The sequence below is a fragment of the Nicotiana sylvestris genome, chromosome 2 (genome assembly GCF_000393655.2).
Source record: "Nicotiana sylvestris chromosome 2, ASM39365v2, whole genome shotgun sequence".
Classification (NCBI taxonomy): domain Eukaryota; kingdom Viridiplantae; phylum Streptophyta; class Magnoliopsida; order Solanales; family Solanaceae; genus Nicotiana; species Nicotiana sylvestris.
Genome location: NC_091058.1, coordinates 160553064 through 160568418, shown reverse-complemented (window position 1 = coordinate 160568418; position 15355 = coordinate 160553064).

Sequence of the window (15355 nt, the reverse complement as noted above, 5' to 3'; positions counted from 1 at the left end):
AGAATCTTTCACTTTGTAAGCTTTATGGCATTTATTATTCTCTAGTTTTTGTATTTTAGTATAAGTAGATAACTTTAAATACTAAGGTTGTGGACCCAAAATGAGTGTTATGTTAATGGGTGTTTAACATTGAATATATATATAATGGTTGGTTAATATTTATTTACTTCTCATTCTTCATTTATTGTTGGTGGTTGCAAACATTAACAAGTGCCATTAAATTCTTGCTTTGCTTGGGAAAGTGTGTTAGAATTTGGTAGGAGTAAATATCAAAGACTCAAGGCTTTAAACCTTGTTTAGTAGAATCACTTAGGAATAAATGAGTTTTATTTGGCATATATTGATTGTTATTAATTGTAACTCTTTTATATTTGGAAAAATCTTAAAGAGAAAATACTACCCAACTATTGGAAAATATTGGGTAGTCATTTAGACGTCATTTGAATATCGAAAGAACCTTCCATCAGAAATATATCATATTAACACCGATAGCATTACACTTCATTAATGGGGACACAACCTTGGTTTCTCTAATCACATCATTTACATTCTCAACATTACAATTAGTTATTACTTCAAACCAAAATCAGTTCATACTCTGGTTAGCATTAACTGAATAGAATTATGACTTTAGTCAAGTAACACACTATTTGAGTAACCTTTTCACACCTATTCCCTGTGCGATTCGACCCCAACCTTGTTGGGTTATTATATTTGACATCGACCGCCTTACACTATTTATTAAATGTAATTTGAGCGTATCAGTGTCCGTGAGAAGATCGTGGGGTGTCACCAATTCCCTGGCCACTATCTCATTTTGCTTTCTCATCTTGGAGACCTCCACTTTCAACTGACTAATCTACGAGCAACTCTGCTCGACCTACGGGAGAAGGACAAGTCAATGAATATATGAATCCAAAATGTATGTGAGTACGGGGTAAAAGGTCGGGTGTGAGCAAGGCAAAATCCAGAGAAGCAAGATTAGCCTTCTCCTGGAGTGCCATATCCAAAGAGACCTGATGTTCTCCCAGCTCTTTATCTGCCCTGGCAGAGCGAGTCTCTGAATCCTGTAGCTTCGAAGCAATTTTGTTACGTTCCTTTTCATGAAAAGAAAGTTCCCCGCAGAGCCGAAAGATGGCATGGTCATACATCTCCTTGCATTGTGGCACAATGGAAAAATTAGAAAGACGACGAATAATGCCTGAGAACGAAAGAAATACACAAGGAATAACTATCACCTGCTGCATGGACTTCTCTACCGCTTTAACGGCGCCAGAAATAACGAGATCAGCTCTATTGATTACGCCATCGAAAATGTTAGCAATAAAGTCTCCCACTTTGGGAGGGGTCCTAGCTGTGGCACCGATCATCCTTGGGCATCCCTCAGTTCCCCTGATGAAACCGAAAAGTTCGAAATGAAGTCATTCGGTTCACCGATTTCTCCAAGTGGCAACATACGTTCCTGGAAGGCCCCGAGCTCCGATCCTTCAGGAACAACGCCAACGACCCTCCTAGCAGAAGCTATACCGAATTCGGCTGTGCGATTCGAAGCTACATAAACGTCCTTTTCAAGGACCCTCAGCTCACGAGCCCGGCCGGAGTCAGCCGTTCCAGACTCAACAGCCTCCGATCAGGGCACCTGCAAGTCTCTCGCACTGAACCTTGTTCTCCTCCTTAACGGACTTCCATCATCGTCCTCCCCTTCAATGTCAGTATTCGACCCTGAGGTTAGAGCAGTAGTCCAATTAGTGGCTCGGCGCTCGGGTGACCTGGTTTTCTTTGTCGTAGGACGGGCAATGGCTGCCCTGCTTTTCCTCTTCTTGTTCATACTAGACTCCAAGACCTCTGCTTCACCATCAGGGGGCGGACTCATCTCTATATTCTCGCCAAGACCTGTGCCAGCACAATAACCACGATACACTTTCGCTAAAGGCTCAGAAGGAAACACAAATACGAAGCATAGGCGGTAAAGGAACCTCACCGTGATTATTGTCCACCCATCACTTCTTAGCCAGGACGGTCCAAGACCGAACGCGGTACGGGAATTTCTTGCTCAACCGCCTGATCCATCCCGACAAATATGGGACTACCTCTAGGTGCCAAGCAGCGGATGCAGAAAGCACAAAAGGATTATATGACAAATGAAAGAGTAGTCGAAAAGCGGTTAAAGGGAAAATCGCTTATGTCGGGCGTTCCACCGCTCCAGAAAGGGCATCCTCCGGGCCAAGATGATATCCTAGGTCCTCACCCGGATAAACCTGCTCAGCCATCCTTGGTCCTTCCCCTCATCAACGCTCGTGAAAAAAAAAATTTGGGACCGATGGTGGAGCTTGATTAAGCCTTGATATAGTCGAGGGCGATATATTCTGATCAGATGACTAAGGGTAAAAACCTCACCTTCAACCCCTTCGGTGAAATGTCTAAGCATCAACACTATCCTCCAAAAAGAAGGGTAAATCTGACCAAGTGTCACCTGGTATCAGTCGCAGAAGTCAAGAATAACCGGGTCGATTTCTAGGGGAGGAGACTCGACAGATTTATCAAGGCCCAGGGTGAAAGGGTAAGTGTACATAAAGGAAGCCAGCCTTGGAGTCAGTAATATTATCGTTGGGACCGGGAATCTCCACCTTTACTAACTTGCCACATCGGTAGTCCTCCCTCACATTGCTAACATCGGTCACGATGCTAACGTATCGGGACACGTCCTCACACCAGCCCGGCGTAGACGAGGGAGTCTCGATGTCAAAATCCTTCGACGTGTTGAGATCAGGTAGGGTATATTATTCCAAAGTGGGGATCGATCCGGTTTCTTCCTCAGGTGATCGGGACGACGATGCAACATCGTTCCATCGGGAACCGTCCTAGATGTTCTAGCCATGTCAAATGGTAAAAACCCTTCTGTGAAAAGAAGAAAAAGTGTCAAATACAAAATTCTGACTCACGGGCTTGCAATGTGAGGTGAAAATGTTAAGTGTCTAGCAACCGGTACATTTATAGGAATCGTTGGGGAAGTAGAAGGGACGAGCCGATGGCAGTTCGTGGGTTTCTCGATTACTACATCTGACGGCGGCCTTGCACGGTTCTCTAGGGCATGGCATTTAATGCTATTAGACGGTTGACATCACGGAAATAATGACCTCGAGACCACGGTTCAATATCGTTTCCTATTACTTCACTCTATGGAATGTGGAGACTGTCTGTTTGCGGTGAAATCAGGGGGTCTATTCCCGCAGTTAAGGTACATTCAGAAAGACATATCAGCATCTCGAGGCTGCATGATTACGATCAAGCTCCCTCCTTCGAGGTTCGTCCGCAATCCAACAAAGATTTCGAGGATAGGGAATTTGTCCGCGACCCAATAAAGGTGCGAGGATAGGGGATTCCTGAGGCAAGCAGCTAGAATCAGTAAATACTAGTACCATGCCTAGCTGTCCCGTCCCTATATGTTTACATTCAATGCACTCTATACTGTATGGTATTCCCTCTCCTATATAAGGGGAATCCATGCCACTTTGTAGAGGGCTAATGTTGCTCCATTTTCTCCACAAATGCAATAATATCTCTCTCTCTCTTCTTTCTAACTTGCTCGTTCTCACTGGCCTGAGGTCACTTTAATATTTATTGCTTTCTTACTTTTTCTTCATTTTATCACTTGGTATTGGCTGTAAAGAGCTTCATTTAATCATATCTTAACTATTATCCCATTCCCGATCGCCCCCGATAACTCGAGCTCGACCCGAACACCAACCCCGAGGTCCCCATCGACCAGTCCTACATCCGGGCAACAGGCCCCTCGGTTTGATTACCGCCTCATTTTAGCTTGCCTTTTATTGTTAAACTTCACATTCCTAGCATCAATTGCCCTAAACAACTAGGTCGAGAATAGATCACGTATTTTTAGAATCTCATTTTTAAATTTAATTGTTGTTACCATTTTCACGGTAAACACTATTCCTTCAATTCCTTCATCTCAGGAAGGGCCATACAACAAGGAGGAATAGAGATGGGTTGAGTGCCCGGCAACAAATCAATGCTAAAATCAATATTTTTGTCTGACAGCATGCTCGGAAGATCAGTTGGAAACATATCAGAGAAATCTCTCACAACTGGGACTGAATCAACTGTAGGGGTATCAATACTGACATCTTTCACATAGGCTAGATACGCATCACACCCCTTCTCAGCCATTCATTGAGCTTTACGAAATGAAATAACTCTGCTGGGAGTGTAATCTAAGGTACCCCTCCACTCTAATCGCGGTAAACCTGGCATAGCTAGTGTCACAATCTTGGCGTGACAATCAAGAATAGCATAATGGGGCTACAACCAATCCATGCCCAAGATAACATCAAAATCTACCACATTGAGCAATAATAAATCGGCTCTAGTTTCAAAACCACTAAAAGTAATCAAACATGATCAATACACACGGCCCACAAAAAGAGAATCTCCCACTGGAGTAGACACAAAATAGGGGAACTCAAGGAATCCCGAGATATGCCCAAATGCGAGGCATAATAAGATGACACATATGAATAAGTGGAGCCTAGATCGAATAGAACCGATGCATCTCTAGACAAACTAGAACAATACCTATAATGATAGAATCGAAAGCAACGACCTCTATACGAGGAGTAAGGGTATAGTATCTAGCCTGGACTCCCCCTCTAGGGCGACCTCTACCTCCCCCGACCTCTACCTCGAGCTGGCTGAGCAAGTGGGGTGGCAGTTGGTGCCGTAATCATAGCCTAAGAACCTTGTGGAGCATGTTGTGGCTGAGAAGTCTATGGAGGTGCACCCTTCCTAAGTCTAGGGAAATCCCTCACCATATGATAAGTGTCGCTACACTCAAAGCAAGCTTTGGGAGGATATGGCGGCTGTGACTCGCGCGGGCCATGTCTGTTCGATTGACCACTGAAAGCACCCTTTGTAGGAGGCGCACTAGATATTGGAGGTGCATAATAAAGCTCCTGATGTCTAGAAGGGGCTTGAATACCACTGGCGGCTGGGAGAGCTGAATGAATGGGGTGTCTCATATAGCCCCTACCATGACGAACTGCGTCTAGAGCATGGGTACTAGAATAATGGCCAGACTCTCAAGACCTTTTGGCCTCTGTCTCCTCCCTATCCCAAGCAAGCATGCCCTCTGCTCTCCAACCTTCTTGAACCTGATAATTGCTAATTTCATGATGTATTTGCCTGCTTTGAGCTATGATAGCACATTTTGCATATGCACACACCGTATCATATCACTTATATTAGTCTAGGAGTATTAAGTTTGATTCCCATTGATCAATATCTGCTTTCTTTGTTATATGAAATTGACTGTAACATGTGACCGCACTATGTGGATTGTGATATTGAGCTAGTGACTACGCTGGGCGGATTGTGATATTGAGCATGGACCATTTCGGGTAGATTGTCATATTGGGCATGCGATCACACTTGGAGAATTGTTATATTGATCATGTGACAACGCCAGGTGGATTATGATATTGAGACAGTTGACACGCCGGATGAATTATGATTATTACAAGTGACTATGTCATGCAGTGTGTGGATATGTTATGCAGTGTGTGGATATAGATCCATACCCTAGGGTCGCCCTCTCTTATTTCTTATTGATGGTGTACACATGGATTGTGAGAAACCTAAGGGTTTCTGGTTGATGTGGACTTTGGAAAAGCTGATCAGTGGCTTGGTTTGGTTATTGAAATTCTGTTGTGGGCCTTATTGTCATATTGCGATTTCTATTTGGATTGTGTTGCGCCCCATAACAGATTGATATTGGTTTCATTTAGTATTTATTTGCAATTTCCTTGGTTGTTTACCTAATTTATTTGTATATCTTCTCTATATGTTGAATTATTGACTAAGTAGAGTATATTAAGTTATTGTGTGTACCAAGGTGATTTTATCTATAATTTGTGAGCTGATCATATTATTGTTCTATACTTGTTGAAGCTATGAACTATACAGTTGATTAGTGAGTATCGTTTGTAATTCTTGCTTCTATTACCTCACCGAAGTTAGTTATGATACTTGTTTAGTACATAGTGTCGGTTGTATTCATACTACACATATATACCTTACATGCAAGTCTTGGAGCTGAGAAGCCGCGGATAATAGGAGTTGGCACTGAAGATGTACCTGCCTTTCTAGATATAGCTACATTTATCTTTGGTAGTTTTAGATTTGAATTTTATTTATGTACATTCCAAACATATGTTGTATTTATTTCATACCAGCTTTATAAATCTAAGTCTTAGTGGCTCGTGACTTGTACTACCAATCCTTGGGTTATTATACGGAAATTCAATTATTTCACTTATTAATTTCTTATTATTTTCATTAGAGTTGTCTTGACTATTGTCTGGATAACTTAGCGGGTTGGTTTAGGTGCCATCACGACTAGGTGGATTTTGGGTATTCACAAGTTTGTATCATAGTTGTAGGTTCATAGGTTCTGCGAGTCATGGGCAAGTGTCTAGTAGAGTACTACCGTATGATGCCGTCCATACTTATCTTCGTGAGACCATATGGAATTTAGGAAACTTCTCTTCTTTTTTTTATCTTGCGGCATTGATTTAGCTTGAAGCATGTATCTTTGATTTCTTTCCATCCACTCATTATGTTGAGCACTCGGTATTAGTTGTGTATCGATGACATGTGATGTCATGTTAGAGGTACGATATGTGTTCTTGATGTTGTGGAGATAGACCAGTCTGGAGGACATGAGACCAGGTTCAAAACTGTAGCTTAGGATCATTAGTTTCAGTTGTGTGAGTATTTACTTCTAGACTTATATGTCATGTAGTGTCCGAAAGAGTGGGATTGATAGCTCAGTAAGTGGTTGGATAGTTATGTGATGAGTATTATGCGATTGCAAAATATGCTTAGATGGTTTGGATGTGATGAGAAGAATTTTGCTTGGGATATGAAAAGACTATGGATGCTCGATTTCTGTCTTGATGTGTTGTACATCTTGATTTTTGAGTATGTTATGGATATTTCAGTTGCTCATTTGTGGAATGAAGTAGATTCTTATGTCTTGTTGATGAGTTCAGAATTGGGAGGATTAAGTGATTGCAAAGTGATTGTGACTATGATCGGGTCATCGAGAGATGCCAATTTGAGGCTAAGCAGGTGGCTTATCTCTTGCAGGATGTTTTGAGGTTTTGTGATCCTTATGATGTTTTTGTGAAGAGTTGCTTTCTACCCAGTGGGATGTGTGTGTGCTACATTTAGATTTTGGATTGCTTGAGGGACTTCACACGATTGACACAAGGACGAATATGCACTTAGTAGATGAATTGAGGTATCTTATGATTAGTGCTACGTGAGCTTATGAAGGATTTAGTTGGATTACAGTGCGAGATCATTGCGGCTATGAAGTAGGCATATTGTGAGTTATCAACTGTTATGTTCTGTGGCTTTGAGTCAAGTGGGAGAGGTTGTTATCAACGATCAAATTGCAAATGTATTATATTAGTTTTGGACTGAGGCATACTTGTGGATCAGTTGTGACTCGAAGAGGTTGATTTCTAGGAATGACTCGAGCAAGGAAATTGTTGGATGCATGATGTACTATACTTTATGGGCATATGGAAATCTTGGGATGATTCGAGTTTGTTATTCATGGTGGATGTAGTGTACAACGATAAGGGATTTATTCGGTTGCTTAAAGGTGGATTTACCTCATTAGGTGTTTGTGTGTTACTAGAGTACAAGTCATTTGGCTTGTATTGGTAATGCATTGGAGATTTGAGTAGAGTATATGACTCTCGATAAGGTTCTAATGAGTTAAAGTTTCTTATGTGGTAGTTGAGAATTCCCCAAATTTGTAGATAGCTAAGATTCAAGATTGTAGTGGGTGGTGTCGAGACATGTGGTATTTCTGTAATATTAGTGATTCTACACTTTAGTATCAGAAAGGTTAAATAAACAACTTCAAATTCATAGAAGGTTTCTTCAAAGTGAGTATCTTGGTTGCGATACTATTGGGTGTTTAAGAGGGAATACATGGACTTTGGGCCTTAGAACGACATGGTTTCATGCTAGGATCTCTTGGGGTGAGCTTTTGTTAAGGATTGTAGTGTACTGGCAAGTAAAAGTTTTAATTTAAAGGTAAGTCGAGAGGAATTCGAAGTTTAAGTCAGCTTGATAGTGGTTTTGATTAGCATAATGATAGAAGGGATCGGTTCCTTTGGCGTGGTAAGGCATTACCAGTATTTTATGGCAATAGTCTTGGGTTTTGTGACCCGCATGACTTGGTTGACTTAGAGGGGTTCAGTTCTGATGACATGGTTATGTGCAAATGGGTTTCGAAGAGTTTGCGACCGGTAACGACCATGACTTGGGACAAATGTTTTGACAGACATAAGGAGTATGTTGTGTGTTGTGATTTTTTTCTTGGATGGGGGTCAAGTAGAAGGTTTTTGGCTAACAAAATGTGTATTCTACTTGTGATTTAGAGTTGATAATGGGATTATCTTATTTTCATGTGATGGCATGACAAATATGGTGCGTCGTATAGGATTAAGAGTTGCATGTACGAGATCGCAATTCTGTTCGAAGGGAAGGTCATGAATTCTAGATAGCATGGATGGTTTCAGGTGTTTAGAAGAATACTGTATCACCTAAGAAGGGTGCACATTTCATAAGGTGTACTGTATTTTGAATTGCATATGCTTGACTGGTATTACGGTTATCGCCTGGTTATGGACTACTAACGTTCAGATTTTGCTACATGGCGTGGGAGATTTGTAGGGGTATTTCTCGCGAGATAATTACTCCTGAGAGATGTGTCAGTTATTTGAGTGGTGGAGTTGGGATCGGATATGGAGGTTCTTGTGTTCTTGGGATTATGGGTCTCAAAGGTAGATTGTTCCTTGGTTGCGGATGGTGAAGGTATGTTAAGAGGTTGACGGCTGATTGTATGTGTTATGGAAAGATTATTGTGAAATTTTTGGAGGTTATCTATTTATTTTGGGAAGATTAAAATTGATTTGGGAGGCCAATGGTAATCCTAATAAGATTGTTTTCTGCGAAATTTGAGCAAGATGGTTCTTGGGGTGTTGAATGACGGTTGGCGCCTTGGTTATGGTCTTCTTGTTTGTGGTATATTGTGTTATCCTTTTCTCCATGAGTATGGTCATGCACTTCGCGTGCTTGCTGTTGTTATACATGTGTTGGGTGAGTATGAAATTTGGGAAATGGGTAAACCATATATACCGATGTTTGGATTGGATCACGCAATGAAGCAAAGTTATGATAGGACATGATTCTTTGTGTTTACTTCGTGTGCCTTGCTTCTCCTTTGTGAGATGAGTTTATAGAATTGTGCTATATGGTAGTATTTAATAAACATGTTGGTTTGTTCTCTTATTTGTCTCTCCTTCCATCTTTGGTTGTATTCGAGTTAATTTTTATTAGGTGCACATATTGCGTCATATGTGACTAGGTGGCATTTGGTATGGCTTGTCGGTAGAATAGCTTGAGCTGGGAGAGATGAGATCATTAGACCTGAAATTTGTGCAATTAGACTTGGATAAGGTATGTTTCAATAAGAATGTCATTAATCCGCTAGGAGTTTAGTGGTGGTTCTTGTCGGACTAGAGAACTCCATGACTTATTGATTGGGTGAGTGGTTATGAGTTTCTACATGTTTCTTATATCATTAGCATTGTTGTGAAGATTAGGAACAAGGTTTTATTTGATATGAGATGTGTTACCCTTACCAGTTTTGGTAATAGGTAGTTATTATAGTCAGAGATATTGCTACAAACATATGAGCGATGGGTGTAATGACCCAACCGGTTGTTTTGACCATTGCGCCCAGTTCGACAGTTTGAGGCCGTGAGTAGATTCACATAGTGTATTATCACTTGCGTGCATGGTCGGCTTTTGTTTTTGAGTGAAGCAGGACTCTCACTTGGGAAGCTTGAGGTTGAAAGAGTTGACCAAGTTTGACTTTTGAGTATTTAACCCCAGATTAGAGTTTTGATAGTTCTGATAGGTCTAGATGCTGATTTTTGTCTTGGGTGCATGCCCGGGTTTACATTTGGATGTTTTTAGAAGGTTTTAGCACCATTTGGTGGAAGTTGGCATGAAAGATGTTTTTAGATTTAGTATAAAGATCATAACTTTGTTAATTTTAATTATTTTCTCTTGCATTGTTTGATTTATTTCAGTCGTCTTTGGCTAGATTGAGCCGAGCTAAGGTGAATTTGTAAAGGAAAAGCTAATTTGAGTAATGATATGGACTAACAGAGACAAGTATCTTGCCTGACTTTGTGGGTTGGGAAACTACTTCTTAGGTTTTGGGTTGATGGTACAATTTGAATTTTGAGGAAGGCGTTTACACGAGGTGGCGAGTGTGTACACGGTCTTATATGTGGTATTTGACCGGTTTAGATTATTAGGCTTCTTTCATGTATTTAATTGAAATTATCGTTTCATGTTATATCTTTTGTTGCTAGGATTGCACTTACATGCTCTATTCGAAGTCGTTAGTATATGTTCTACCCTTCAGTTGCCAAGTGTCCCTTATATGTTTCTAATTGTTAATTGTAATTACTTGTTGAATACATTCCTTGTCTGTCACATGCCTTCATTGTTAATTGATTCTCAGAAATTGTGTCTTGGTTTATGAATTATATTTCTTATTATTTGATTTTGTGAGTTATTGTGTAACTTCTTCCTTCGTTGTAATTTCTTCGTGTAGCTCCATTATTGTGTTGAATTTGTGATGTACCGTAATTGGTTCTAGTTTGTTTTCTTAATTCATATTTCTTGGGGAGTGGGTTGCACGTCGCAACGGTATTGATAATGATGATATGGTTGAATAAGTGTGGATTATGATACTAGTTTTTGATGATATAGTGGGATAGGGTTGCGCGCCACAACAGTTTGTGTGCATGTTAATTGATATTGATAGTGATAATATGGTGGAATAAGGGAAGCTTATAATATTCACAAATGATGATACGGGGGATCGGTTTGCACGGCGCAATATATTGTGTGTGTTGTACTTCTTTTATTGTTGTTATTGTTGTTGTGTCTTGTGTTAGTCATGCATCCTACATGAACCGTTGTATCACATTTATGTGTCAATCTGTGCTCCCATGGTTACTTGGTGAATTATTTTTCAAGATGAATTTACTGCACATAATCATTATCTCATACCTTGTTAAGTTGTTGATAACATAATGGTTTTAAATAAAAGTTTTAGGAGCATGCTTACCTTATGTGACTTTTAAGTTAAAACTCGTCATTTCATTCGGTACTTTACTATTTTTAATAGCTGTCACATTTTTCTTTTAATTAATTTCTCAAATTAAACTCCTTGTCTTATCTGACGTTCTTACTTTACTTTAAAATCGTTATTACGTTTTATTTTAACAAATTCTAGATTTAATTCGGTGACTTATGTGATGCTTTGTTTATTTAAAAATGATATTTTCTTTACCCAATAAACTTCTAAACTAAACTCAATTTATACATATCTTGTATAAATTCTACCTTATTTCACTGTATTTCACTCCTATATAAAACTCATTTTCTCTTTGATTTCCTAGTTTACTCAAGATTGTTATTATGCCTTATCAGATATAAATAAATCTCTTGAACATTTTAATTATTATTTGACAAGAATACAATGCACATAGTAGCATGTGAACTTTGCCATGTGAAAGTGATTGGGAAAATGTGGGCATGAGGTGTCATACGTGTAAGATTTGGAAATTGTGACTTATGATTTGATATTATGAGGAGTGGTACCTTCGGTAATTCTTGTTGTAATCAGTGCATTGGGAATGATTTGATTGATTGAGTTGTCATCCATTCTTCTTACTAAATTCATTCATATTTCATATGTATTTTAATTATGTAGTTGCTTTATTACCTAGTTGTTTCTTGTTGTCATACGTGCTTCTATTATATTCACTGTTGGTTGTAAATTTGTGGTCTTCACTCAATTAAGGCATAAAAAGGAAGCTACTTAACTAAAGCCAGAATCTCCAACGTTTAGCCCATGTACGCGCTCATCACCTCGCGTACACGACCATCACATCTCACAAATTACTACAACAGTACCAAATCCTAAAGAAAATTTCCCTCACACAAGGTTAGACAAGTCACTTACTTCAAACCACGCTCAATCAATTAGTTAGAAGGCCTTTACCTTGATTTTCTAACTCCGAGCGGCTCAAATCTAGCCAAAAATAATTACATACCATAAATATAACTTTTGAAACTAATCCAAATAATGAAATTATGATTTTAGCAAAGATTTGGAAAATTTCCCCAAAAAGTCAACCCTGGCCTGCGTCTTGGAATCCGACCAAAAATACAAAAATAGAACACACATTCGATATCGAATCCAGCCATACAAGAATTACTCAAATACGATAACAAAATTTCACTCAAATCCCAAAAATTTGGCCTAAGAAGTTTCCTCCAGTTTTCCCCAATTTTTCAGTGCAAATCCCTAACTAAATAATAAAATCAATGATATATTAAGAGAATTTAATCAAAAAATGAGTTAATAACTCTTACCCCAACAACCCCTCTGAAAAACATTCAAAATATCGCCTCAACCCGAGCTCTCAATTCCAAGTGGTGAAAAATGACATAAATCCTCGATTTTAAATTTAAGTTCTGCTGCAAGATGTTCCCTTTGCAATCGCAGAAAGTCCTCGTGATTGCGAAGAACAAACTAAGTTGCCTAGTAAAATGGCCTACGTGAAAGCAAATACAAAGCCATGAATGCGATGGTCACCACACCTAAATCTACGCGAACGCACTCCAAACCCTACAATCGTGTAGGCTTAAATCCTGATACCCAACTGACCTCTCCACAAAGATGAGCCTCACAAAGATACGTGAATGCAAACACACAAACGCAAACAAGAAGAACATTTTCACCAGCTTCCACAACAAACCCTTCACGATGCGATCCCCCTCTCGTGATCGCATATAAGGAAATTAGTACCAGCAAAATTCAGTAGTCTTTAAGTTCCGAAATGCGCCAAACATGGTCCAAATCACATCCCAGGCCCCTAAGACCTCAACCAAACATACAATCAAGTCTTATAACACGATACGAACTTAGTCAAGGTCTTAAGTCACCTCCAACAACATGAAAAACACGAATCGCACCTCAATTCAAGCCTAATGAACTTATAGACTTTTAACTTCTACATTCGATGCCGAATCTAATCAAATCAAGTCCTATTGACCTCAAATTTTTTATGTAAGTCATAAATGTCATTATTCACCTATTCCAACTTTCGGAATTGGAATCCAACTACGATATCAAAAAGTTCACTCCCGATCAAACTTTCCAACTTTTGCCAATTAATGCTGAAATGACATACGGACCTCCAAATCAACACTCGGACACACTCATAATACCAAAATCACCCTACGGAGCTATTGAAACCATCGAAACTCCATTCTGGAGTCATCTTCACACAAGTTGACCTACGGTCAACTTCAATGGTGGAGCCAGCATTTTCACTAAGGGGTGTGAAAATATAAAGAAGTAAACACACAAAGAAGTTAAGGGGAGTCAAGATATAGTAATATATACATGTAAACTAAAAATTACCGAACTACACACTATAATTTTTTGGACTAAGGGGTGTTAGTTGACACCTCTTTGGATAAGATGGCTCTGCCAGTGGTAAACTCCTACAACTTAAACTTCTAACTTAGGGACTATGTGTTCTATTCACTCTGAAACTTACCCGAACCCGATACCAAGCATCATGTAAGTCACGTAACCATAAAATGAAATACATGGAGAAATAAATAGGGATCAGGGCTCATAAACTCAAAAAATCCGGACGGATCATTATATTTGTACCCTTGTTATGAGATATATGAGCCATGATTGAAGTTATATAGAGGTTAATCTCCTGATTGAATATGATAATTGCTACTTTCGTGATGTATTTTCTTTATTTGAGCTATGATAGCACACTTTGCACATGCATACACCTTAGCATATTACTTATACTAGTCTAGGAGTACTAAATTTGATGTTCATTGATTATGTACATGTATTCTTATTTATCTGCTTTCTGTGTGATATGGATTGGACTGGTAGCACTTGACCACACCGTGCGAATTGTGATATTGAGCATGTCCATGCCAGACCGTATTGTGATATTATGACTGTGAGCATGCTTGGAAGATTATGATATTGAACTTGTGACCACGCCAGACGGATTATGATATTGAGCCTGTGACCACGCTGAGCAGATTGTGATATTAAGCATATGATCATGCCGGGTGGATTATGATTATTGCACATGACTACGTTGTGCATCATGTGGATATGGATCCATTCGCCTAGGATCACCCTCCCATGTTTTTTCTTGATGGTTTACACGCAGATTATGAGAAACCGATGGTTTTCTGGTCGATATGGACTTTGGAGAAGTTGATCGTTGGTTTGATTTGGTTATTGAAATTCTTATGTGGGCCTTAGAGTCGTATTGTGATTTCTATTTGGATCGGGTTGTGCGCCATAATAGATTGATATTTGGTTATTGCATTTTATCTTTACTCGCAATTTCCTTGGTTGTCTACCTGATTTATTTATATTTCTTCTCTATATGTCGGAGTATTAAATGAGCATAGTACGTTAAGTTATTATATGTACCAAGGTGGTTTTATCTGTGATCTTTTACTTGATCATATTATTATTTTGTACTTGTTGAAGTTATGAACTATAAAGGTGATTAGGAGGGGGATAGATGCATTGTGCTGGGTAAGTTGGAGCACTCCGAGAGTCGACGGGATTAAGAGTTGCATGTACGAGATTACAATTCCGTTTGAAGGGAAGGTCACGAATTCTAGATAGCATGGATGGTTTCAGGTGTTTAGAAGAATACTGTATCACCTAAGAAGGGTGCACATTTCATAAGGTGCACTGTATTTTGAATTGCATATGCTTGACTGGTATTACGGTTATCGCTTGGTTATGGACTACTAACGTTCAGATTTTGCTACATGGCGTGGGAGATTTGTAGGGGTACTTCTCGCGGGATGATTACGCTTGAGAGATGTGTCAGTTATTTGAGTGGTGAAGTTGGGATCGGATATGGAGGTTCTTGTGTTCTTGGGATTATGGGTCTCAAAGGTAGATTGTTCCTTGGTTGGGGATGGTGAAGGTATGTTAAGAGGTTGATGGCTGATTGTATGTGTTATGGAAAGATTATTGTGAAATTTTCGGAGGTTATCTATTTATTTTGGGAGGATTAAAATTGATTTGGGAGGCCAATGGTAAGCCTAATAAGATTGTTTTCTGCGAAATTTGAGCAAGATGGTTCTTAGGGTGTTGAAT